At 34.6% G+C, this 26,176-nt stretch overlaps 1 pseudogene across 1 annotated transcript; it reads left to right on the top strand.

The window, feature by feature from the left end:
- The first annotated feature begins 8,397 nt into the window (after positions 1 to 8,397).
- Positions 8,398 to 23,886, top strand: LOC308654671 (UDP-glucuronosyltransferase 2B17-like; annotated as a pseudogene). Its single transcript has 3 exons — positions 8,398 to 8,929; positions 16,511 to 16,659; positions 23,745 to 23,886. The product of its transcript is annotated as a UDP-glucuronosyltransferase 2B17-like (transcript).
- The last annotated feature ends 2,290 nt before the right edge of the window (positions 23,887 to 26,176 follow it).

Here is a 26,176-nt window from a genome sequence, read left to right as displayed (position 1 = left end):
TAGTTCTTCTGCTGCTACAGCTGAGTACTCACTTTGGTTCTTGAAGTTGTGCTGGTGTGGGAAATGGAATACAACCATTGAATCAACTTAAAGAGAATACTGGAGGAGTTCACACAGAGGAGGTATGTGATAACTGTTTTGAAATCTTCAAAGTTCGTTTTTGTGGATGGTATAACTCATTTACCATTAAATCTGAGAGCTATTCATTATTGTCAAGAAAAGATGTAGAGAATCTTTACACTCAATTGTTTGATGTAGTGGTTTATAAATTGCCCCCCACACAAACTTTGAAAATATTACTCAATACTACAAGAATCTGCAAGTCAACTTTCTGATTTTGTAGAGAATACATACAGAGATGTAGTTTTAACAAGAAACTTATGAGAAAACTAAAAGAATCAAGGTTTGGTATTGTTCTTACAGATGACATTTGTCCCTGTGGTGAGCTGCTGGCTGCAATTCTTCAGAAACTATTTGTGTACACTCTCCACTTCTCTCCTGGTTACACATTAAAAAGTATAGTTGGAGACTTCTCTTTTCTCTTTCCTATGTGCCTGTCTTATTTTCAGAATTAAGTGATCAAATGTAATTCATTGAGAGGGTAAAAAATATATTTTATGGGTTTTGTTTTGATTTTTGGCTTGAATTGTTTAATACAAAAAATAGAATCAGTTTTACAGTGAGATCCTGGGTGAGTTATTTGTAGTATATAATCCTAACTTTCCTGAGCCTTTTTGAAGGTGATCTTACAAGAATATAAAGTCAGAGGAATTTCTTTTAATTATGTCATGTAATAAAAAAAATCATCGCTCAAACTCAGAGTACTATAGAAAAATGTACATTGAATTGTCAGAAACCTATGGCCATCACTTGTATAAGACATACCAGGAACGCATATACTGTACACATAGAGCTCTAAGGACTTCTCTAGACAACTGCATACAGATTTTACCATTGCACTATTCATTTTATTTATATTTGAAAAATAAATTTAAACTTCACTAAATGTCTTGATGAACATAGAGAGACTGAGGACTTACATGTGTATTTCTAATACATGTATACATGTAACACTAAGAAAATTGTTTCCCTTTAGTTCAATTAGATTTCTCACTTAGAAATCATCATGTCATTTTGCCTAATGAATTCCTTCTCAGTTGTGTGACAGTGTTTCCTTTACATATCAGGAGGCTCTTAATTGTGATTTCTAGCACGTCCACAGTCCTTTTGTTACAGGTTTGCAATTCATTCCCTGGAATGCAAATTATTAGTCTCGTGTTTAAAACTATCCATCAATTTATAAAAATGATTGAAAAATAATTCAATTTCATATTTCAAACTACTTCCAGTTTTTCTTTGAAATTATTTATTTTTTTTACTTATTGATTTTTTAAAAAAATAAATGACAGTGGAATGCATTACAATTCTTATTACACTTATACAGCACAATTTTTCTTATCTCTAGTTGTATATAAAGTAAACACTAATTTGTGTCTTCATACATGTACTTTGGATAATGATCTCTATCAAATTCCACCATCCTTACTAATCCCCTGCCCCCTCCCTTTCTCTCCCACCCCTCTACCCTATTTAGAACTCATCTATTCCTTCCATGCTCCCCTTCCTTATCCCACTATGAGTCAGCCTCCTTATATCAGAGAAAACATTTGGCATTAGTCTTTTGGGGATTGACTAACTTCACTTAGGATTACTTTCTCCAACACCATGCATTTACCTGCAAATGCCATGATTTCATTCTCTTTTATTGCTGAGTAAATTTCCATTGTGTATATATGCCACACTATTTTTATCCATTCATCCATTGAAGGGCATCTAGGTTGGATCCACAATTTAGCTATTGTGAATTGTGCTGCTATAAAAATTGATGTGCCTGTGTCCCTGTAGTATGTAGTATAAAAAAATTTAATGTTTTTAAATTCTTTGGGTATAGTCCGAGGAGAGGGATAGTTGGGTCAAATAGTGGTTCCCTTCCCAGATTTCCAAGGAATCTCCATACTGCTTTCCATACTGGCTGTACCATTTTATAGTCCCACCAGCAATGTATGAGTGTACCATTTTCCCCACATCCATGCCAATACTTATTGTTGGTTGTCTTCATAATAGCTGCCATTCTGACTGGAGTGAGATGATATCTTAGAGTAGTTCTGATTTCTCTGATTGCTAGAGATGATGAGCATTTTTTCATATATTTGTTGATTGATTGTAAATCCTCTTCTGAGAAGTGACTTTTCATGTTCTTGGCCCATTTGTTGATTGAGTTGTTCATTTTTTAGGTGGTTAACGTTTTGAATTCTTTATATATCCTAGAGATTAGTGCTTTATCTGATATGTGAGGTGTAAAGATTTTCTCCCAAAATGTCTATTCACCTTACAGATTATTTCTTTTGATGAGAAGAAATTCTTAGTTTGATTCCATCCCATTTATTGATTCTTGGTTTTAATTCTTGTGCTATAGGGGTCTCATTAAGGAAGATGGGGCCTAATTCTACATGATAAACATTAGGGCCTGCTTTTTCTTCTATTAGATGCAGGGTCTGTGTTGTAATTTCTAGGTCCTTGATCCATTTTGAGTTGAGTTTGTTAATGGTGAGAGATAGGATTTTAATTTCAGTTTGTTTAATATGGATTTCTTTTTGTTGAAGAGGTTATCTTTTCTCCAATGCATGTTTTTGGCACTTTTTTTGAATATAAGATAATTGTAATTTTATGGGTTGGTCTTTGTGTCCTCTATTCTGTAACATTGGTCTACCAGTCTGTTTGGTGGAAATCCCATGCTCTTTTTGTTACCATTGCTCTGTAGGACAGTCTAAGATCTGGTATAGTGATGCCACCTGCTTCACTCTTCTTGCTAAGAATGGTTTTAGCTATTCCGAGTCTCTTATTTTTCCAGATAAACTTCATGATTGCTTTTTCTATTTCTATGAGGAATGCTATGGGTTTTTTGATCAGAATTGCATTGAATCTGTTTAATTATTTTGGCAGTATGGTCATTTTTATAATATTAGTTATGCCTATCCAAGAGCAAGGTAGATCTTTTTAACTTCTAAGGTCTTATTTGATTTTTCTCTTGAGGATTCTGTAGTTTTTCTTGTATAGAACTTTCACCTCTTTTGTTAAGTTGATTCCCCAGTATCTTTTTTTTTTAGGTTATTGTGAATGGGGTAGTTTTCCTCATTTCCTTCTCAGAGGTTTTGTCACTGATATATAGAAATGCCCTTGACTTATGGGTATTGATTTTATATCCTGTCACTTTTCTGAATTCATTTATTGTTCTAGAAAATTTCTGGTTGAGCTTTTTGGGTCTTCTATGTCTAGAATTATATCATCAGCAAATAGTTCTAATTTAAGTTCTTCTTTTCCTATACATATCCATCTAATTTCTTTTGTCTGTCCAATTACTCTGGCCAGTGTTTCAAAAACTTGAATAGAAGTGGTGAAAGAGGGCATCCCTGTCTTGTTCCAGTTTTTAGAGAGAATGCCTTTAATTTTTCTCCATTTAGAATGATGCTGGCCTGAGGCTTAGCATAGGTAGAGTTTATGATTTTGAGATATGTTCCTGTTATCATTAGTTTTTCTAGTGTTTTGAACATGAAAGGGTACTGTATATTTCAAATGCTTTTTTCTGCATCTATTGAGATGACCATATGATTCTTATCTTTGAGTCTATTGATGTGATTAATTATATATATATTGATTTCTGTATGTTGAATCAACCTTGCATCCCTGGGATGAATCCCACTTGATCCTGGTGCATAATCTTCTGATATGTTTTTGTATTTGATTTGTGAGATTTTTATTGATAATTTTTGCATCTATGTTTATTAGATATATTAGTCTGAAGGTTTCTCTCTTTGATGTGTCTTTGCCTGGTTTGGGGATTAGGGTGATATTGGCAATAATAGAATGAGTTTGGAAGGATTACAGGACCCTAAATGTATAAAATTATAACAGACCCACAACAAGGTGCATTACAATGAAAATGCCTAGCATACAGAATAAGGATTACACTTTAAAGGACACAAGAGAAAAGGATCAGATTACATAAAGGGGGAAACCAATTCAGATCTTAGATGATTTCTCAACCCACACTCTCAAAACTGGAAGGTACTCAGTCAACATATATCAAGCTCTGAAGGAAAATGGATGTCAACTAAGAATTTTATATCCAGCAAAACTAAACTTTAGATTTGAAGATAAAATAAAAACCTTCTACGATAAGCAATAATTAAAAGAATTCACAACTAGAAAGCCTGAACTACATTCTCAATAAAATGGGAAAGATATTTAAAAAGTGAAAACCAGCAAAAGTAGGAACTACACCAAAAGAAAGCCAATCAAAATTGAACCAAAGCTAGATTGAAACTAGAAATAATCCAAAATAAGTAAGAGTATACATCATATCTCAATTATAACACTGAATGTTAATGGATTAGTTGATTTTTATAAGTTTGACAAAACAAAGGGAAAGAATAGTCTTATTGTGGAATAAATGTGGGTGCAAAAACTGATTATCCACATGTAAATAAAATGCAAATGATTGGGATGTGGCTATAGCTAAGTGGTGTAGCACTTGCCTCCTACATGTGAGGTATGGGGTTCAATCCTCAGCACTATATAAAAATAAATACAAAAATATTGTTTCCAGGGCTGGGATTGAGGCTCAGTGGTAGCTTACTCATCTGGCATGTGTGAGGCACTGGGTTTGAGCCTCAGCACCAAATCAAGATAAATTTTACAAAAAGGTATTGTGTCCATCTACATTTAAAAAATGTTTTTTAAAAGATATTGTTTCCAATACAACTAAAAAATATTTTAAAATATATTTCCTTCTTCAACCTATGCCATGTAAAAATATTAAATAAGGTAGTTCAGAAATTTACATGAGAGGTTTTAGCATATAAGTGAGTAACAAAAATGTATAAATATTTATGACCTTGAGGATGGTAACAGATTCTTAGTTAGGGTACAAATGCATGGAAAAATCATAAAGGAATAATTGGACTTCATCAAACTTAAACATATCCTACATGAAAGAACACTATCAGTAAAATCAAGAGAAAAATTACTAATATTTGCAAATCACATATAAATGTTAATGGAATTATAGAAGGACTATATAAAAAAAGATAGGAACTAACTAATAAGAATAACACCAAATCAACAAAAGATTGTAAAAGACATAAAAGATCTTAATAGACATAATTCCAAGAAAAATATGCAAATGGCCAATGGACAACTGAAAAAATAATTTTACAAATACGGAAAGGAAATTCAGAACAAAACCATATTGAGGTATCTCACTATATCACCAATGATGTTGTTATAATAAAAGTAATAATACAGTGCTAGCAATGATTGAGATATTAAAATACTCAATCAATGCTTATTAGATTAGAAAATTGGTTCAGTAAATAGAGTTAAGAGTTATCCTGGTCCTCGATGTTAAATAGAGTTTTTGTAAGACCTAGAAATTTTATTTTAACTTATATGCCAAATAGAAATACAAATATCCAAATAAAACTAGTACATAAACATTAATAATTAAGATTATTCATAGTAGCCAAAGTTGGGAAAAACTAGTGTGCAAAAAACTTAGGAATGAATTAAAAAATGTGACCAATTTTATACCATGAATTGTGATCTGCCTTTGATAGGGAACACACTAATGTTAACAATGGGCACAAGAGGTTAAGGTAATAATCTTATAAAGTAGAACCACTTGTTATGGTACAGGCTATATGGACAATGACCAAGTAGACTGCATTTTACCCTGAGACTCCATATCAAGTAAGAAATGCTTCTCCCATGGTAAAGTCCTACTTCTGTACCTATTAATAGTTACCTAACATAATATACTTGGTAAAACAAAATAGCAATATATAGTAAATACACAATGTAAAATTCTTCTCTTTGGTTTTCATTTTTCTTGGCAATGTACCTTGTCAGAGGTTGATTGCCTACACATTAGTAACAATTCTCTAACTTGTACTGAACTAGGGTCATTTTGATCCACTTCCCTTCTGCTTTATTACTGCTATGTCAACCTGAAAAGTCTCATGGGAAATACTAATGTACCCATTGCACTGTCTCACTAACTGCTCAATTCAGCTTCTGTACATACTTGCTTGCAGGTATATCAACCCAGGTATGTTTTTTTGTGGTTTTTGTCTTTAAATATCCTAAAATTCTCAGGCTCGGCGCTGTTCCTTGCAGAGACAATTATGGGTCTTGTGGGAAGCAGTCACTAGCTAGATAGCTGAATAAAGACTCTTCAATTTGAACAAAACTGGGACTTGCTGTGTTTTTTGAATGACCTGTAACCTGCCAAACAACACACTGAGCTGACTTACACATGATTTATTTTTTATATAAAAAATATTACTGCAGCCCTGCCTGATTTAAATCAAAAGATTATGTTACATTTCTTAGCAAAGAAGCTGTTATCTGCCATAGAAATGCAGACCCCAAATGCCAATAAAAATACAAGTTACCCTGAGGAGAAGGAGAGGTGGAATTTTATGACCCTTACAAAGACCTCTTACAAAACAGGGAGATAAGGATAAATAACCTTTCACCTTAAAATCTGTTTACCAATTAGAACAGGTCAGCATGGTACAAAGTGACTAGAATTTCCCTGGAAGTTACAATGCACAGTGGGAATTTAAAGATTGGGTGGTAGCCTGCTGTTTTTCAAAATTCAAAGGAACACCTGTGAAGACTCTCTGGAAAACTCCCTGGGTCCCCCAAAAAAAAACTGGAGAGAAGGAAGGGCATGTCCTTCTCCTGAGAGAACCACTCATACTCTCCGGTCCCTTCAATAAACTTATGCCTGTTACTCTTAGCAATGTGTCTGAAATACCTAATCAGAGGAGAAACCAAGTCATGTTAAATACCAAAAGGGAATCCAAACCATATCTTAATAATAACCCTGAATGTTAATGACCTAAAATCACCAATCAAAAGACACGGACTAGCATATTACATCAAAAAAGAGACCTAACAATATGTTGCCTCCAAGAGACTCTCTTATAATAAAAGACATCCACAGGCTGAAGGTGAAGGGTTGGGAAAAGTCATACCACTCACATGGACTTTGGAAGCAAGCAGGGGTTTTCATCCTCTTATCAAATAAATAAGACTCCAAGGTCAAGTTAATATAACAATTATAAATATATATGCCCCAAACAGTGGAACATCTACGTTCATCAAACAAATTCCTCTCAAGTTCCAGAGTCAAATAGACCACAACACAATAATTTTGGGTAACTTTAACACACCTTTTTCACCACTGGATAGAGCTTCCCCCCCAAAAAAAAATGCTGACAAATAAACTCTATAATACAATAAATAACAGACTTAACTGACACATATAGAATATTTCATCCTTCAACAAGTGAGTACACTTTGTTTTCAGCAGCACATGGGGCCTTCTCTAAAATTGGCCATATATTATGCCACAAAGCAACTCTTAGAAAATATAAAAAAAATAGAGATACTACCCTGCATTCTATAAGATCAAAAAGCAGGATGAGAAAGGATTTCCATGGCTGCCTTAGATCACTGACATAACTAATGCCCTGTCATAGCATGAAAAGGAATGAAGGCCTGACACATACTACAACATTGATGAACCTTCAAGACATAATTGTAAGTATTGATATCAATCACAAAACCCGTAACAATTATTTAAAAGTGTTGAAATCAATCATTCAATTCCACATATTATATAACAATTACTTGAAGTGTCTCCATAATAAACATATCTATAGAGAGATGAAATTGATTAGATATTACCTAGCAATGAGGCATATAGGATGATTAGAGGTACTAGGAGGGTTTGGATTTAAAACCTTTCCACAATGAATATTAACTGAGGTTTCCAATTCTGAGATTCTTTTCTGAGATTGAACAACTGATATATACATTTAAAATGGTGGTTTGTATACTATATGAATTATATGCAAACAAGTGCTTTACTGCAAAAATATTTTAAATGATACCTAAGAAATGTTGTTTCAACTGTATATTTAGTTTACTTGCAGTCAAGAAATCTATAAGCAAAAGTCAATTCACTTGCCATTGTTCCTTCCATATTCTAAAAATCTGAACATAAGAGAGGTGATCACACATGCAGGATCATAAATTCCTAACTGTAGGAAAGCATCTATAATCATGAAAGAGTCATTAAAATACACAAGCATTAAAATACACCTAACCTTTGATTTTTCAACTTGGAATCCAGATAATTCTAAATGTTCACTTGTGTATTTACTTTGATGGGTACAAGTTACCTTTTAACCAAATAATGATTTTTTTCTCAGATAGCAACAAGAATAGAGGGAATTCAATGTGAAAAGAAGCCTGCATTTCACCAGGATGTCTATGAAAATGACTGCAGTTATGCTCCTGTTACTGCTGAGTAGTCACTTTGGTTCTGGAAGTTGTGGAAAGGTGCTGGTGTGGGCAATGGAATACAATCATTGGATCAATATAAAGACAATACTGGAGGAGCTTACACAGAGGGGGCATGAGGTGGCTGTTTTGAAACCTTCGGTTTCCATTTTTGTGGATGGTGACAAATCATCTGCAATTAAATTTGAGAGCTATCCTTCATCACTGTAAAGAGAAGATATGGAGACTTTTTTCTTCTCAATCACTAAGAGCATTGATTTATGAGATGCAATAAAAACATTTTGGAAATATTATTCAATATTTCATGAAATTTTGAATCAATTTTCTGGTTATGTGGAGAACATATGTAGAGATGCAGTTTTGAACAAGAAACTCTAGGCAAAATTACAAGAGTCAAGGTTTGATGTCATTCTTTCAAATGCCATTTGTCCCTGTGGTGAGCTGCTGGCTGAAATTCTTCAAAAACTATTTGTGTATACTCTCTGCTTCTCTCCTGGTTACATAGTGGAAAAGTGTATTGGGGGATTTCTCTTTTGTTCTTCCTATGTGCCCGTAATATTTTCAGGATTAAGTGATGAAATGACATTCAATGAAATGAAAAATACGCTATATTTTACCACACGGCCTGCGCAGTGGTTTCATTAATGAGGTTCTGGCATTAAGTTAGTTAGAAGAGATCAAAATAAAACACACAGACAGTACCTTATTTTACATTGCTAGGTCCGAGACGGCTCGCCTCCCTGGTTCCCCGCCTCAAGCCGCCCAGCAGGGCAGCGAGGATTACTCTGGGCTAGCAGGAGAGAGAGAGAGTGAACACGCCGGGGAGTAGCCTTTTATTTGGGGGGACAAGAGATTCAGGGGAGAATTCCATCCAATGAAGGTTGAGGGGGGGCTGTACTCCAAGGTCAGGGTCAGTGATTGGGTCTCCAGGGTCAGTGGTTATGCACACTCCCACACGGATGGGCTCTCTCATCAGGAAAGAGTCGGGATAACTCCGACACAGCCAAAGTGCCTCAGGCCCTTAACGGGAGTCACCCAATCACGTGTCAGAATGGCTCCCCACACTATATACATTATTTTGATTTTTGATTTGAATCATTTAATTTGAAGAGATGGAATCAGTTTTACAGTGAAATGCTAGGTAAGTGACTTGTAGTATAAGGTCCTAACTTTTCTGGACCTTTATAAAGGTGAATGTATAACAATAGAAAATCATAAAATTTTTTAGTTGTTACATGTAATAAAATAAAATCATCTATCAAACTCAGAGTTCTTCAGAAAAATATACATTGAAGTGTCAGAAACTTCTGGCCATCATTTGTATAAAACACACTAGAAAATCATATACCTACCATATAGAGCCCAGAGGACTTCTCTAGACAACTGCATACAGTATATCATTGCACTACTCATTTTATTTATCTTTGAATACTAATTTTAAACTTTACTGTCTTGATGAACCTAGACACAGAGATTGAGGACTTACACTCATATTTCTATTACAAGGATCCATGTAGCACTAAGAAAATTTTTCCCTTTAGTTCAATTAGATTCTTCATTTAGAAACTCTTTTGTCAGTTTGCCTAATAAATTCCTTCTCCATTGTGTGACATTGTTTCCATCCCATACCAGGAGGCTCTTAATTGTGTTTTTTAGCACTTCCAAGTTCCTTCACTAAGTGTTTGAAATTCATTCTCTTTAAGGCCTATAATGTTCAAGCACAAAAATGTAAATTATTAGTCTTGTGTTTTAAACTATCTGTCAAAGAAAAAAAAGATGAAAATTAAAGCTAAAGAAAAAAATTCTATTTTATACTGTTAGAATTTCCAGCACTTCTTTCAAAATAATTTTTGTATAATAAATATTTGCAAGCTCCTAACATGAACCCAAAGGAGGTAGTAGGCACAAAGAACAGAATCATATTTAAACTCCTTTCAGTTCACTTGCAGAACAAGGGTTAGAGTTTTCTCTAAATTATACAAACTAGATGAAAGAATGCTGAAATGTTCTTTTATTAGCATGGTACGAATAATGGGTTGTATAAGTCTAATGTTTGCTTTCACTTTAGTTAAAAAACTAAATATTTGCATCAATACTGGCTAGCTTATTTTGGTGCAATTAACCTTGTAAATATTAAGAGATTACAGATAATGCTGACTCCAAAAGCTCATATATATGTAATATATATGATTATATATATATATATATATATATATATATATATATATATATATATATATATTATAATTATAAGCATCATATATATAATAAATTTTCTCTTTTTTTAGGTCCTATTTTTTTCTTCTTTAGTCTTTTCATTTTTCTTATCCCCCTTTCCTTGAATTCTACCTGCCTACTCTCATTCTTTTTAGTGACTTCTTCCCTTCCCTTCTAATACCTTTCCTCCCAAGCATCAAATTAATTTATAGGAGTAAACAGTAACTCAGCAGTCAAACAGAACAAGAAGTAACATGAGCAGCTTCAAAAAACAAGGAAGAAAAGGAGTACAAACAATGCAGGACAGCCTAAATATTCAGGAGGACCTAGAGTCATCAGAAAAATGGTCATATAAAGAACTCAAGGAACACCTTAGACAGATGGAATGGAACCTTAAAGAGGATACAAGACAGCAAATTCAAGCAGTGAAAGAACACATTGAGAATAAATTTCATAAACAGATAAAAGAAGAAGTTAAGCATCTTTATCAGGAGATAGAGATTATAAAAAATAATCAAACAATAATTCTAGAAATGAAGGAAATGATAAACCAAATTAAAAACTCAATTGAGAGTATCACTAACAGGGTGGAACAAGTAGAAGCCAGAACATCAGATAATGAAGACAAAATATATCATCTTGAAAAAGTCTAGCCAACTCAGAAAGGCTGGTAAAAAATCATGAGAAAAACATCCAAGAGTTATGGGATAACATAAAAAAACCAAACTTACGAGTCATCGGGATAGAAGAAGGTACAGAGATTCAAACCAAGGGAATGAGTAACCTGCTGAATGAAATAATTACAGAAAACTTTCCAGAAATAAAAAAGGAAACAGATATACAAATTGAAGATGCATAAAGGACACCGAGCACACAAAATCACAGTAGAACAACGCCAAGACACATTGTTATGCAGATATCCAATATACAGAACAAAGAGAAAATATTAAAAGCTACAAGAGAAAGGAGACAGATTACATTCAGGGGTAAACCAATAAGGTTAACAACGGACTTTTCATCACAGACACTGAAAGCAAGAAGGTCATGGAACAATGTATTTCAAACATTGAAAGACAATGGATGCCAACCAAGAATTCTGTATCCAGCAAAATTAAGCTTCAGGTATGACAACAAAATAAAAATCTTTCATGATAGACAAAAGTTAAAAGAATTTGCAGCCAGAAAACCAGCATTGCAAAGCATTTTGAGCAAAACACTACACGAGGAAGAAATGAAAAACAATAACCAAAACCATCAGTGGGAAGTGCCTCGGTAAAGACAGAGGGCGAGGGGAAAGATAATCATGGAGAAACAAACTAAATTTTTTTAAAAAAGGATAAACAATCAAACATGGATGGATGTTCAAACCATATATCAATAGTAACTCTGAATGTTAATGGCTTAAACTCTCCAATAAAGGGACATAGGCTGGTATCATGGATTAAAAAAAACAAATCCAACAATATGCTGCCTCCAGGAGACACATCTGATTGGAAAAGACATACACAGGCTGAAGGTGAAAGGATGGGAAAAAATATACCACGCACACGGTCCACGTAAGCAAGCAGGGGTGGCCATCCTCATAGCGAATAAAATCGACTTCAAGACTAAGTTAATCAAAAGGGATAAAGAAGGTCATTATATACTGTTAAAAGGAACCATTCACCAACAAGACATAACAATTATCAATATTTACGCACCAAATAATGGTGCTGCAACATTCATAAAACAAATTCTCCTCAAGTTCAAGAATCAAATAGACCACAACACAATAATTATGGGTGACTTCAACACACCTCTCTCACCATTGGACATATCCTCCAAACAAAAGTTGAATAAAGAAACTATAGAATTCAATACCACAATCAATAACCTAGACTTAACTGACTTATATAGAATATATCAACCATCATCAAATGGATATACTTTTTTCTCAGCAGCACATGGATCCTTCTCAAAAATAGACCATATATTATGCCATAGGGCAACCCTCAGTAAATATAAAGGGGTGGAGATAATACCATGCATTTTATCTGATCATAATGGAATGAAACTGGAAATCAATGATAAAAGAAGGAAGGAAAAATCCTACATCACAAGGAAAATGAACAATATGTTACTGAATGATCAATGGGTTACAGAAGACATAAAGAAGGAAATCAAAAAAATGAAATAAATGAAAATACAGACACAACATATCGGAATCTATGGGACACAATGAAAGCAGTTTTAAGAGGAAAATTCATCACCTGGTGGTCATTCCTCAAAAAAAGGAAAAACCAACAAATAAATGAGCTCACACTTCATCTCAAAGCCCTAGAAAAGGAATAGCAAAACAACAGCAAATGTAGCAGAAGGCAAGAAATAATTAAAATCAGAGCGGAAATCAATGAAATTGAAACAAAAGAAACTATTGAAAAAAATTAACAAAACTAAAAGTTGGTTCTTCGAAAAAATAAATAAGATCGACAGACCTTTAGCCATGCTAAGGAAGAGAAGAAGAGAGAGAACTCAAATTACTAATATACGGGATGAAAAAGGCAATATCACAACAGATGCTACAGAAATACCGAAGACAATTAGAAATATTTTTGAAAACCTATATTCCAATAAAATAGAAGATTGTGAAGACATCGATAAATTTCTTAAGTCATATGATTTGCCCAGACTGAGTCAGGAGGATACACACAATCTGAACAGACCAATATCAATGGATGAAATTGAAGAAGCCATCAAAAGACTACCAACCAAGAAAATCCCAGGACCAGATGGGTATACAGCAGAGTTTTACAAAACCTTTAAAGAAGAATTAATACCAATACTTTTCAAGTTATTTCAGGAAATAGAAAAAGAGGGAGCTCTTCCAAATTCATTCTATGAGGCCAACATCACCCTGATTCCGAAACCAAAGACACCTCAAATAAAGAAAACTACAGACCAATATCTCTAATGAACCTAGACGCAAAAATCCTCAATAAAATTCTGGCGAATCGAATACAAAAACACATCAAAAAAATCGTGCACCATGATCAAGTAGGATTCATCCCTGGGATGCAAGGATGGTTCAACATACGGAAATCAATAAATGTTATTCACCACATCAATAGACTTAAAGATAAGAACCATATGATCATCTCCATAGATGCAGAGAACGCATTCGACAAAGTACAGCATCCCTTTATGTTCAAAACATTAGAAAAAGTAGGGATAACAGGAACTTACCTTGACATTGTAAAAGCTATCTATGCTAAGCCTCAGGCTAGCATCATTCTGAATGGAAAAGTTGAAGGCATTCCCTCTAAAATCCGGAACAAGACAGGGATGCCCTCTATCTCCACTTCTATTCAATATAGTTCTTGAAACACTGGCCAGAGCAATTAGACAGACAAAAGAAATTAAAGGCATAAAAATTGGAAAAGAAGAACTTAAATTATCACTATTTGCAGATGACATGATTCTATACCTAGAAGACCCAAAAGGGTCTACAAAGAAATTACTAGAACTAATAAATGAATTCAGCAAAGTGGCAGGATATAAAATCAACACGCATAAATCAAAGGCATTTCTGTATATCAGCAACAAAACTTCTGAAATGGAAATGAGGAAAAACACTCCATTCACAATATCCTCAAAAAAATAAAATACTTGGGAATCAACCTAACAAAAGAGGTGAAAGATTTATACAATGAAAACTACATAACCCTAAAGAGAGAAGTAGAAGAAGATCTTAGAAGATGGAAAAATATACCCTGTTCATGGATAGGCAGAACTAACATTATCAAAATGGAGATATTACCAAAAGTTCTCTATAGATTTAATGCAATGCCAATCAAAATCCCAATGGCATTTCTTGTAGAAATAGATAAAACAATCATGAAATTCATATGGAAAAATAAAAGACCCAGAATAGCAAAAGCAATTCTAAGCACGAAGTGTGAATCAGGCGGTATAGCGATACCAGATTTCAAACTATATTACAGAGCAATAGTGACAAAAACAGCATGGTACTGGTACCAAAACAGGCGGGTGGACCAATGCTATAGAATAGAGGACACAGAGACTAATCCACAAAGTTACAACTATCTTATATTTGATAAAGGGGCTAAAAGCATGCAATGGAGGAAGGATAGCATCTTCAACAAATGGTGTTGGGAAAACTGGAGATCCATATGCAACAAAATGAAACTGAATCCCTTTCTCTCGCCATGCACAAAAGTTAACTCAAAATGAATCAAGGATCTTGATATCAAATCAGAAACTCTGCGTCTGATAGAAGAAAAAGTTGGCTCCTATCTACAGATTGTGGGGTCGGCTCCAAATTCCTTAATAGGACACCCATAGCACAAGAGTTAATAACAAGAATCAACAAATGGGACTTAATTAAACTTAAAAGTTTTTTCTCAGCAAAAGAAACAATAAGAGAGGTAAATAGGGAGCCTACATCCTGGGAACAAATTTTTATTCCTCACACTTCAGATAGAACCCTAATATCCAGAGTATACAAAGAATTCAAAAAATTAGACAATAAGATAACAAATAACCCAATCAACAAATGGGCCAAGGACCTGAACAGACACTTCTCAGAGGAGGACATACAATCAATCAACAAGTACATGAAAAAATGCTCTCCATCTCTAACAGTCAAAGAAATGCAAATCAAAACCACCCTATGATACCATCTCACTCCAGTAAGATTGGCAGCCACTATGAAGTCAAACAACAACAAGTGCTGGCGAGGATGTGGAGAAAAGGGTACACTTGTACATTGCTGTTGGGACTGCAAATTGGTGTGGCCAATTTGGAAAGCAGTTTGGAGATTCCTGGGAAAGCTGGGAATGGAACCACCATTTAACCCTGCTATTGCCTTTCTCGGACTATTCCCTGAAGACCTTAAAAGTGCATGCTACAGGGATACTGCCACATCGATGTTCATAGCAGCACAATTCACAATAGCTAGACTGTGGAACCAACCCAGATACCCTTCAATAGATGAATGGATAAAAAAATGTGGCATCTATACACAATGGAGTACTATGCAGCAATAAAAAATGACAAATCATAGAATTTGCAGGGAAATGGATGGCACTAGAGCAGATTATGCTTAGTGAAGCTAGCCAATCCCTAAAAAACAAATACAAAATGTCTTCTTTGATATAATGAGAGCAACTATGAACAGAGCAGGGAGGAAGACCAGGAAGAAAAGATTAACATTAAACAGAGACATGAGATGGGAGGGAAAGGGAGAGAAAAGGGAAATTGCATGGAAATGAAGGGAGACCCTCATTGCTATACAAAATTACATATAAGAGGTTGTGAGGGGAATGGGAAAATAAACAAGGAGAGAAATGAATTACAGTAGATGGGGTAGAGAGAGAAGTTGGTAGGGGAGGGGAGGGGGGATAGTAGGGGATAGGAAAGGTAGCAGAATACAACAATTACTAATAGGACATTATGTAAAATTGTGGATGTGTAACTGACGTGATTCTGCAATCTGCATTTGGGGTAAAATTGGGGGTTCATAACCCACTTCAATCTAATGTACGAAATATGATATGTCAAGAGCTTTGTAATGTTTTGAACAACCAATTAAAAAAAAAAAAAGATTGGCAGCTTTGTAATGTTGTGAACAACCAATAAAAAAAATAAAAGATTGGCAGCCATGATGAAGTCAAACAACAATATGGCAGTATGTAAAAATGTGGATGAGTAACCAATGTGATTCTGCAATCTGTATTTGGAGTAAAAATGGGAGTTCATAAAAAAAAAAAAAAAAGAAAGTTCTTTCCAACAGGAGGCATGTTCCTGTCTGCACAACAACTTCCCAATGTTCTATAGGTTTAAACTTCTATTTCCTGTTCAGGACGACCCACTATATTGGCAGAGACAATGGCCAAAGCAGATATCTGGCTTATTCACACCTCCTGGGATTTGGAATTTTCTCACCCAACCCTACCAAATGTAGATATTTTTGCAGGACTCCATTGCAGACCTGCCAAACCTCTGCCTAAGGTAAACTTGTTTCCATTTAGTTGGTTCTGTCATCCTTTCATTTTCACCAGGAATTATTCTCTCTTCCTCATTCAGAATGCTTAATCACATTTACAGAATTACAGAAAATGGAGCAAAGAGACCTATATATTGAAATCTTTCACATCTATATCATCACAAATATGTGAATTTTATCTTTGTTTCACAAGATGATCTTTCAAGGATAGGGTGAGTTAAATGTAAAAATTCATTATTCAACACATAAAAAAAAAAATACCAGTCATTCTCTGAAAGAATATTGAGAAGGGACTAGCATGTACCACAGGAAAGTGCTGAATATGCTAAGAAACAAAGTAGCACAGTCTCTGTCACAAACACCTTCCATTCCGCATTGAAGTGTAGACTGTGCACAAGAAAGAGAAATTGTGTGGGGAATGTTATGATAAGGAAAGACCAGAAGCGTTTCTTGTCTACCCCAAGTCTATAGGGGGCCTCAAGAATACTCCCTGAGAGATCATGGGTCTCCATAGCATAACTGCTAAACAACAAGAATAGAAAATATATATATTGCCCATGTAACATGGAGTGCAAATTGTGGATTTTTAATGAATACTTATTAGTTTGTAAGACTTGAATTTGTAGGCTGCCCTGAGTTTATAATTATGAACAGATCTATAAGTTTATAGAATTATATATCTTAAAATGAAGCAAAAAATTAATGTATTTTAATGAATATCACACCTTAATAACACAGTTGGAAATTGAGCATTTTTTACTGCTTCATTATGTGATCATTTAAGAGACTTTTGGCTAGATCTTTAGTAGCAGTATAAAATCTGATCTTATTCAAAGTTTAAAATCCAATATGATCACCCCTCATTCCACAAGCAGTGAAACAAACAGTCTGAGCTGCCAAACACTTGGTTAAAATATTTCTCCATTTAGATAGAGGGATAATGACAGCATCAATAGAAAAGTTAAGATAACAGATAAAAGAGGACGAGAAAGAGGACGATTAGCAGACTAATCATAATATTTAAGAAAGGCTGTTGTGGTAATGAAGTTTCATAAATAAGATTCAAATCCACATCAGTGATTGTCAGACCTATATGAATTTTTATAGCTCCAATGTGCGTTCTGACCATACACCATTAGATTCTCAGAAATTTCTATATATTTGGAAGAATAATATATTTGGAAAATATAGCAAAAATCAGAAAAAAAATGCACATTTTCTAAAGTTTTGTATGGTTTAAATAGAAAGGGTTTGAAATGTTCCCTGCAGAAAAAAATGATAAATGTTTAGTGGCACAGGTGCTAATTACTTTGATTTGATCATTTAGCTTTATATACATGTGTTGAATTATCACACAAATCTCCAAAACCTGTATGACTATTATGGGAAAGTAAAAATTTTACAAAGTATCACACAAAAATAAAAATACCTAGCTCTATTTGCTTCACCACTTTGGAAATTATACAGACAAAAATGTAATGCTGTAATCATATTTATAGCATTTATTTATAAAAACATTGGAAATCATTTAGATATACAACATGGAGGAATGATGTAAAATATATACTTTTTTCATGTTATACAATTACAATCATTTTATCCAAGAATACTCACCTTCATTTTCAGCCATTATGCAAATATATTTGGAAAATGAGGGATATATATTAAATAAGATTGATATTTTCTCGGAGGATGAATAGGCATATATAATATGTGCCTAAATATCTATAAATATGTGCCATATGTATGCACTTAGTTGTAAGAATAGAAAACAAAACACAACAAAAACATGAAAATTTATATGTATTTGTTATCTAAGTATGGAACCCAGGTCCTCTTAATTACTAAGCCAATGCTGGAACACTGAATTCTATCTCTAGCCCTTAAAACACATAAAAGTTAAATAAATTTCAATTTGAAACAACAAGTAGTTTATTGGTAAGAAAATTTCTGTTCATTATATTATTCCAATTTTTATGATAAAATTTTAAAATTGAATTTTAAAGGCTGCTGTAGAATGAGAAGAACCAGTCTTCTCAGTGGTTAGTCTGTAATCTGAGGATATTTCAGTAAATCATATAAGTATGCACAGAAACATTAAGTGTGGAAATTGACAAGATTTCAAAAAACTTTTGGATCTCTATTTCATTTTTGAATGAGGGACTTTATAGAACAGGGTACAATTATTCTTGTATAGAATATATAAGGCAAAGGATCAGAAACCACCTGTTAGGATAATTCCAGGACAATTTCAGGAAGCATGTTTTTTTTTTTTCAGAAATTTCAAAACACTGAAATGAGTTATTCAATAGTGTGATCAAATCTCTACTGGAGAGAGGCCTGGTGGAATTCTCCCACTTGTGTGAATTTCCTGCCAAACCCAGGAGATGATATCAAAAATCATTCACAGTCAGGTATACACAGGCTATTCTATAGGGACCTCAAGTTTACAATATGATTTCATGTCATAATATGTACAGAAATATGTTCATCAAACATGTAGCTAAATATATAAACTATTAGGGAATAAACATGACTCTTAACAATAAAGAATGATTTAGAGGTACAATTTGCAATATTCTGATGCAATTGATCTAATAAGTGATTTGAGAGCAAAGAAAAAGATATGTAAGGATTTTCTTCAATTTATCCTAATTTTTCTTTATATGTGTAGAGAAATAAAGGAGCAATGAACACACCATACTTCACCATACAATCATCACCACTGCATTGTGGTATATCAAAAGTATTCTGTGAATCAGAATCTTGTACCAGTTTGGTAATAAATGATTTTAAGTAGCATCAGGAAAGTTTAACTAAAAAGTTTTACATAAAGTTTACACTTCACTTTTAACAAAAAATTCTCTCCCTTGGCCTGGGAAGGAATTTCTGACCCTCAGAGGTGTGGGCTGGCTGGACATAAAAAGCTAGAAAAGTAATATCAAGAAATAAATACAAAAGGTGCAGGAAAAATATTTTTCAAAGTTGAGGCATTGACAACTGAAAGAGACTTCATGGGTCTGATCCTAACAAAGGGAAAAGCCCGCAAATGTTTTATTTTTAGTGAAACATACCAAACCAGTTTATTTCTTCAGAGGCTTCTTCAAGGTAAAACAAGAAGCAAGAAGTTGTTCAAGCTGGCTAAGACATGCCCACGGTTCATTTGCAGAATATTAGGCACATGATCTGCAATGATTATGCAGTGAAATTTGTCATTCACAATTTTGAGTCCTTGGTGATGGCATAGACATCAACATCACAACCACAGAAATAGAAGCATTCAGCTTCAGAAGGTGGGGATACTTTAGAGAGCCAAGGGCCAGATAAGTATCTGGGAAGTCAGGATATTGTTCTCTATGGACCAATTCAGGAGGACGGACGGGGGCAAATATGGTAGTTTTTTCTGGTGAGTTGTAGCCACATAATGAAGGAAACCAGAATTAAAAATTCATCGAGGATGGACACATGAACCAATCCAATTTACAGGTTAGAGTAATACAAAAAGATGTACTATAACATTCTATTATAACAAAATCTACCTACAATCTCTTAATCTTATTAAGAAATTAAGTGAGTAAGGTTATTCTTGACAAAATGTGTCTCAACTGCTTTGAATTTATAGAATTGTTTTCATCAGTACAAATGGAATGGGAATTGACTGCATAGTGCTTTGTGAATTTGCCTTCTGAATCTTTTTGCTAGGAGTATCAAAGAAGAATTCTAATCTCCACTTAAGGCTGGGAAGTCACATCAGGCATCAGACTTTACCTTTAATACTCTTAGATTTTGATAAATTCCTCTTTACCTGTAGTCCCTAGGATAATTTAAGGTTCCTGGACCTGATAAGAAATACCTTGTTTTACAATGCAGATAGGAGGGAATCCTAGAATTCATGACTATTTTGTCACCAAAGTATATCTTGTGTTTATTAACAAAACCAAATACATATGTTAGAAACCCATGTCAAAATTACAAAAATGCATGGTTCCATTCTTTAATTAGTGTTTCAGTGGTTAATTTTAGTTTGAAATGGGCTAGTATGTAATTAATATATACCACATAACAGTATATATCAAATTATCAAGACAAATATTTTCAAACACTCTTTTTGGGAAGATACAATGACACCAGCAAAATCAGGTATCATCTCAAGGTATTTCCTTGTTAACCCTATGTGACTGTTTAATACATACAGAAAGAAAATATAAGCTAATAAAATACTTAATGCTGGTTGTTCAGAAACACAGTTTTTTCATTAAACCAATGTCAATGCAATCTTTTTACCAAAGATTTATTCAAGTCATGTGCACATGAAGCCTGTTTGGGTTTCTTTATTTCTCTGTATTCTAAATGTTTGGTTAGATCTAGTTTCTACACATGTTGATTTAACTCTAAGTCAATGTGAATAGAAATCTGTACAGGGATTTTATAAATTTAATAATGAATACCATCTTGTACTTAAGAAATATCATACAAACATATCACATACTTACATAAATAAACAAACTGAATAACAATTCTTTACAGACCCTATGAACTGCATTATAAAATTGTGGCCATAAATCAGGTAACATTCTAATACAAAACTCAATGATTCAACTGTTTTTGATAAAAATACAACAATTTGAAATGACCTGCACAATACAAAGTTTTTTTAACTAATGCTTATGAAGAAGGATTTTTAACATTTTCTTTTCTTCTCACATACAGAGTCTCTCTTATGGAGGCTGAATAGGCTGAGGAGACAGATATCTTGTGGTGCTCAGAATGTCTTCTAAGCATATCTGAGTGTACAATATAGTAATTTTAATTCTTTCTTCTATTTTAAGTTTTTCTCATTAGTTAAATAAAAATAAAATTATTAAATGCATTTTGACACATCATACATAAAAGGATTGTAGCTGCTTATTATCACCTATCACGTAATTATACATGTACACAGGGTAATAATATTTGATTCATTCTATTATTCTTCCTACCCACCTACTGCCTCCTTTCCCTTTAATTCTCTATTCCTAATCCAAAGAAACTCTATTTTTCTCTACAATCCACCCTGTAATGTGAATTAGCATCCACATATCAGAGAAAACTGCTAAGACCCACAGCCAAGTAATATGATGCATGGCATTTTTGGTTGAAAGGTGATGCCAGCTAGCCATTGAGATGATATGATTATGTTAAGATTTACATTCATATGGATTTTGGACTCCTGCTGTTCACCTCATCCTGCTGCGGGACTCCTGGAGAGTTCCCATTGGTTGGGGAAGTGCAGTAGGAGGGAATTCCCCGGGGGAGGAACTTGCTCCCGGGTTCCTGGAGGAGGTGGGGAGAACACCTTGTGGGTGGATCGGCAATCTTCCTGGGCGCGGACGGAGCATTGGCAGCAGTTTCAAAAAATAAAGTTGTTCCTGCTTGAGTGGCTTGTGATTTTGTGCCCAGCCAGACTGCGGCAGAAAACATCCACCTTTGGTTTCTTAGATTGGTTTATTTCACTTATCATGATATTCTCTAGCTCCATACGTATATGTGCAAATTCCATAATTTCATTTTTATTTAGTGTTGAGTAACATTCCAGTGTGTATATATACTATATTTTCTTTGTCTATTCATCTATTGTACGGCATCTAGGTTAGTTCCATAGTTTGGCTATTGTGAATTGAGCTGTACTGATATGGCTTTATCACAGTAGTATGCTGATTTTAAGTTCTTTGGGTATATGCCAAGGAAAAGCATAGCTGGGTTAAATTGCAATTGCATTCTAATTATTGTGAGGAATCTCCATATTGCTTTCCATAATAGTTGCACCAATTTGCAGTCCCACCAGCAATGTACCTGTTACCCCACGTCTTTGCCAATATTTATTGTTGTTATTCTTGATAGTTTTCATTTTTATTAAACCAAGATTAAATTATTTTATTTCCAATAATATTTATTTTCTGTTAAATCTCCAGTAATTGCCTTAGGGGATCCTGAGTTTCTTGAGAGCTCTCAGTTGGGTCAGAAGAACAAGTGACTAGAGGAACAGTGAGGCTGAAGCAGGAACTGAAAAGTGTGGCTTAGGGCACAGAGTGAGAGAACTACTAGGATCTTGAAAGGAAGCACATCAAAGGGAGTGAAGACACTAGGGGAACTATGAAGGTGTTAAAAACAATAAGAGGAGGGAGGGAGTGGTGATGAAAAGAAAGAGAAAGGTCTTATGGAAGCCAATTTGAGTGATTATAAGTTTTGAAGAGGAACTTGCACACACATAACCACAGCAGCACTATTGCCAAAAGTAAAGTCTTGGAAGCAAATTAAGTGTCTAAGAAGGATACACAGATAGGCTATTTGTAATATATGTATATCTCATATAACTTACATTCCTGGGACATTACTTACCCTATAATACATAGGAAATAGTGGAACTGTGCCACAACCCAGATGAAACTTACTTACACTACACTGTAAAAAAAATCCAGTAAAGGGGAGCTGAGGCTATAGCTCAGCAGTAGAGTGAAGCCCTGGGGTTTGATCATCAGCACCACATACAAATGAAACAGTAGAATAAAGATATATTTTTTTTAAATCCAATAAAGGGGCTAGGGTTGTGGCTCAGTGGTGGAGCTCTTTCCTTGCACATGTGATTCACTGGGTTCAATCCTCAGCACCATATGTAAATAAATAAAGGTATTGTGTTCATCTACAACTAAAAACAACAACAACAATATATTTAAGAAACAACAACAGGAAAAACCTTCCATATATATTAAGTACCTAGACTACACAAATTCAGAGAAACAGAAAGGAGAAGTATTGGTAGTAAAAGATCAGAGTGAGAAAAAATAATTGTGTCCAATTTATATAATTTCTTGGTTTAGCAAAGTAATAGTGTTCTACAAATGTTAGCATTAGGACATGTGTATGTGTAGCATTATTGAGCTATGTACCTCAAAAAAGGTTAAAATTATATATTTATGTTATGTATATATGAACTTAATTTTTTTAAAAACCACTAATTTAGTATCTCCTGAAAATATTTTTTCTCTCCTTATTTGAATAAATCTTTGCTTTGTTGTTAGATTTGGGATAGAGCAAATTCTTTCCTTCACAGGAAATGGAAGACTTTGTGCAGAGCTCAGGAGAGAATGGTGTTGTGATTTTTTTCAATTGGGTCAATGATTGGAAACTTGATGAAAGAAAGGGCCAAAATGATTGCCTTAACTCTTGCCCAGATTCCTGAAAAGGTTAGATAATGGTATAGAACCGTGGAAAGAGTCTGTTTAACTCTGTAAAGAGTCTTATAAATGATTTTCCTTGCAAAAGTTGCACACTTGTGGTATGTATAATTTGTCTCAGTATTCATTTTTAAAACCAAATATATATAGCAACTGTTAAAATAGTGCAGAGATTATTTCTGATTTTAAAAAGTCAGCATTAACATTATGCCAAAGCACAAATATATTCATAGGTTCAGTGTATAATACAATATTATATTAGTATGACAGATATACCAAAATACCAAATTCTGCCCTTCCTTGTCCTCTTTTTCCGTGCAGGACCCCTGAGAACAATGTAGATACCAAAGAAGTTAAGTTTGAATGAGCACCAACACAATGACAATAAGTAGGTCTTAAAAAGTCAAAATGCATCACAGATTGCCATCTTCCTACATAATCTTGGCCTCCATTCTTCTCCTAAATGATAAAAGGGCCTATTCCTGGAGCTGTCCTTCGTTCTGTTCAGAGAAGGAAAGCCAGGATAACTACCAAACCAACCAGACTTAGAGAGAAAGGAAAATCAACCTGCCCTAGTGACTTGCTCTGCTCCTTTCTCAAGATTGAAGATGTCTCCGACAGGAGACAGGAAGGAAACAGGAAGCTGCCCTCACCATGGACTCTCTGCCTTAGAGAAATATGATCACACAAGAGCAAACACTACCACAAAAATTTATTCTCGGGAAATATGTTTGAGTAAATTTTCTCACACACCACTCAAAAGGAAAAAAAAGTGGAGCTACACACACCAGCCTCTGTGGGGCCCAGGTCCACAACGGGCTAGGTCCACCCCTTTTGATACAGGGAAGACACTCACCAAAGCCTAGCCTTTGGTGCAAGGCTGACCCCTCTGACCAGCAGACTACCACAGGAGCCAGATGCAGCCCAGACCACACACATCAGCCCAGGGGGATCCAGGATCTCAGTAGGCACAGTTCACCACTTCCCCAGGGGGCAGACACTGCCAGAGCCTAGGCTTTGGGGCAAGAACGCCCCTTCCAACCAGCAGATTAGTAGGAGGTCAAGCACAAAGGCTCAGATCCACCCACAGCTGCCTTTGCAGGGCCCAGGCTTACAGCAAGCCTGGTCCAGCCCCTTCCCAGCAGGGCAGACCTTGCCAGAGCCTAGACTGTGGTTCAGGACTGCCCCTTCTGACCAGCAGACTACCATGAGAGGTCAACCTCAGTGGCCCAGATCTACACACTTCAACTTATACAGTGCCCAGATCCAGGATGCAGTAGCACCCATTGAGGGACACCAGCAGGGTCTGGAAGCCCAACATCAAGGTGAGATACAGACAATCTGCATGGGTACTACAAGAATTATTTCTCAATTAAATTCTGGCAAATTGAATACAAAAATATATCTCAATTAAATTATGGCAAATTTAATACAAAAATAATCAAGTAGGTTTCATCCCAGGGATGCAAGGTTGGTTCACCATATGGAAATCAAAAATGTAATTCATCACATCAATAGACTTAAAGATAAGAATCATATGATCATCTCAATAGATGCAGAAAAAGCATTTTAAAAAATACAACACTCCTTTATGTTCAAAACACTAGAAAAATTAGGGATAACAGGAACATGTCTCAACATCATAAAGGCTTTCTATGCTAAGTCTCAGGCCAACATCATTCTAAATGGAGAAAAATTAAAGGCATTCCCTCTAAAAACTGGAACAAGACAGGAGTGCCCTCTTTCACCACTTCTATTTAATGTTGTTCTTGAAACATTGGTGAGAGAAACTAGACAAATGAGAGAAATTAAATGGATACATATAGGAAAAGAAGAATGCAAATTGGCACTATTTGCTGATGTTATGATTCTGTACCTGGAAGACCCTAAAAGTTCCACAAGAAAACTTCTAGAAATAGTAAATGAATTTGGAAAAGTGGCAGGATATAAAATCAATACCAATAAATCAAAGGCATTTTTGTATATCAGTGACAAATCCTCAGAAAGGGAAATGAGAAAAACTATCCCATTCTCAATAGCCTCAAAAAAATGAAATACTCGGGAATCAACTTAATGAAAGAGGTGGAAGATCTATATAATGAAGATTACAGAAAAAAATCAAAAAAGACCTTAGAAGATGGTAAGATCTACCTTGCTATTGGATAGGCAGAATTAATATTATCAAAATGACCATACTTCCAAAAGCACCATACAGATTTAATGCAATTGCAATTAAAATTCCAAAGATGTTCCTCATAGAAATAAAAACAGCAATCTGAAATTCATCTGGAAAAATAAGAGACCCAGA

The sequence above is a fragment of the Spermophilus citellus genome (assembly GCF_964194105.1).
Source record: "Spermophilus citellus genome assembly, chromosome: 8".
Taxonomy (NCBI): Eukaryota; Metazoa; Chordata; class Mammalia; order Rodentia; family Sciuridae; genus Spermophilus; species Spermophilus citellus.
This window is presented reverse-complemented; position numbering and strand designations above follow the sequence as displayed.